The sequence below is a fragment of the Grammomys surdaster genome, unplaced genomic scaffold, assembly GCF_004785775.1.
Source record: "Grammomys surdaster isolate TR1022 unplaced genomic scaffold, NIH_TR_1.0 126133, whole genome shotgun sequence".
NCBI classification, from domain to species: Eukaryota; Metazoa; Chordata; class Mammalia; order Rodentia; family Muridae; genus Grammomys; species Grammomys surdaster.
This window is the reverse complement of record NW_021620941.1, coordinates 6,759,317-6,761,942: the sequence shown is the minus strand read 5'-3', so window position 1 is coordinate 6,761,942 and position 2,626 is coordinate 6,759,317. Positions and strand designations below refer to the sequence as shown.

General features: G+C 44.1%; 1 non-coding gene across 1 annotated transcript; it reads right to left on the bottom strand.

Annotated features, from left to right (window-relative positions):
- Window positions 1–1,916: 1,916 nt before the first annotated feature.
- LOC114612231 lies at window positions 1,917–2,042 on the bottom strand. Its single transcript, XR_003709964.1, has one exon. It is a non-coding gene; the product is annotated as a U6atac minor spliceosomal RNA (small nuclear RNA).
- Window positions 2,043–2,626: the final 584 nt, after the last annotated feature.

The following is a 2,626-nucleotide window of genomic DNA, read 5'->3' as shown; positions in this document are numbered from 1 at the left end:
ATCTTTGTGAGTGGGCCATTTCACCCCTAGGGTGTATCAGCTTTGAAACTCCTTGGTGTTTGGGGGGGGGTGTTTTAAAATAACCTCAAAGTTTGCATGTTTATGTTAATTTCGAAGTAAGGCATGCAGAGATGACATTCCATAGCTAGCATCTTAAGAAATGATTTGAGGCCGGTTGGTGGTGGTGCCTGCCTTTAATCCTAGCACTTGGGAGGCAGAGGCAGGCGGATTTCTGAGTTTGAGAGTTTGAGGCCAGCCTGGTCTACAGAGTGAGTTCCAGGACAGCCAGAGCTACACAGAGAAACCCTGTCTCGAAAAACCAAAAAAAAAAAAAAAAGAAAGAAAGAAAATAATTTTGAAAAAAGACAGAAAAGCTTTGAAGAGGGCTGGCAGCGGTGGCACACGCCTTGAATCCTAGCTCTGAAGTATATTTGTCAAATGCAAACGAGGGACAGATATGTATGGCACAGGCCTCAGCCACTGAGTCAGAATTTTTTAAAGATTTATTTGATAGGTATTTATTTGATAGGTATTGAGAGTTCAAGACTAGCTGAGACCCAGTCTGAAAACAGTCCCCTTTTCTGTCTGTCTCTTTCTTTAAATTTAAATGTATGCGAATACACCAGTACATAGCATCTTCAGACACACCAGAAGAGGTCATCAAATCCCATTACAGATGGTTGCAAGCCACCATGTGGTTGCTGGGAATTGAATTCAAAATCTCTGGAAGAGCAGCCAGTGCTCTTAATGACTGAGCCATCTCTCCAGCTCCAATAAGACTGTTTTTTTAAAAAGACAGGACTACAGGTAGTTCAGTGGTAGTGTTTATCTTGATAAATACTGTTTTGTTTTTACCTCTCTTCATTCCCCACTCCCAACTAAAGCAAACTTACCCATTGGGTGTGGTGGTGTCACGCCTATCTCCCAGAATTTGGGAGTAGAAGGCAGGAGGATAGGGAATGGGAGTACAAGATCAGCCTAGACTGTATTTGACCCTGCCTAGAAGAAATAAGATGATTATTTAAAAGCTTCCAACTGTGAAGAGTGCAGAGGGCATTGTGTTGCACAACTCCTCCCCCATCCCTGTTACCTGCTTCAAATGTCACAGGTCTTTCTCAATTCTGTTTTTTGAGATTAAAGCAAGTATGTGATTTCAATTTTTCTTTGTCTTAATACTTTTTAGGATTTTGCATTGTGTGCCCATACCATATATATACCCTTGTTTACATGAGCATAAGCCGTATACAAGTACATGTGTTTGTGTACACGCACATGCACACAAATGGATATCCTTCAACACAGATCACAGCATACACATACATGTACCTACTGCATGAGTTTCTGCTATTAAAGAGACAGATTAGGTGCCACGGTCAATTTAAGGAAACCTGTGTGGATGCCACCTCCTAGTACAGCCTGCTTTAGGAGAGCCCATATGATCTCCCAGGCACAGCTACCTGTTCGTCTGGAGTAGTGCTCAGGGTCTATTTGCTGTTTGAGCATTAAGTGCCTGATTCTGTCAGGAACACCCTGGAGTCTGTCAGGAACAATATGGAGTTGATGAGGAAATAGCTCTTATTAGGTGGGAAGTTGAGCTACTTACCATGCAGCCCTCCAAGCCTCAGAATGAAACTGTTAGAAGTAGTCTACATCTGTCCCAAATAAACTGGTTAAGAGAGCTGGGAATACTTGGGAGGCAGAGGCAGGCGGATTTCTGAGTTCGAGAGTTCGAGGCTAGCCTGGTGTACAGCGTGAGTCCCAGGACAGACAGGGCCACACAGAGAAATCTTGTCTCGAAAAACCAAAGAGAGAGAGAGCGAGCGAGAGCGCGCTGGGAATAGTGATCAGAATAGAAATCTGTAGCAAGAAATCTGTACAAGATTGCATCCTTGAGCTTCCAAATTTATATACACGAAAAAAAACAGTGGTTAGATGCCACGAAGTAGGTGGCAATGCCTTAACCGTATGTGTGTTGTTAGGCCCAAGGGCCTCTTCCATCCTTGTCAAGGGGAGTGCTAACCTTCTCTCCTTTCATACAACACAGAACTTCTGTCCCTCCCACGACCTATTTAAAACCCAGAAACTGAAACCTCTTTAGGTAATGGTGAATATTGTTTAGTAGCCACAAAAACATGTTGCTGAAAAGTATTATATTTTATTCGGTTGTTTCGTAATTTAAACGCTGTTATTTAAGAGTAAAAATGGTTTATTCAATTTTAACCGTACCATGCTTTAATTAATTCATAAAATCAGCCAATCACAGGCCGAAGGGAACACCGGAAGTTGTGAACGTTCTTGAGCAAAACAGACTCCCCGGAAACAAAACAGGGTGGGCACACATCCAACCGGGGCACGCTTGCGGACGGCGGGAAGAGGAAGTGGGCGGTGACGACTCAGAGGATGAGCGTCTGTTAATTATACATGGATTTCCGGGCGACAGGTTGTAAGCGCTGAAGTTGCAGGGAAAGCTGTGTACGGAGTCTGCGCATGCTCCTCGGCTCCCGCTACCATTATCCTCGCATGCGCAGCGAGGGCTGGCTACACGTCAGCTGGCGCTCTGGATCCTAGAAAGTGAATGGCTTCTCTACACCATGTCGGCTATCCCTTGCTTTTGTATCTATGTCGG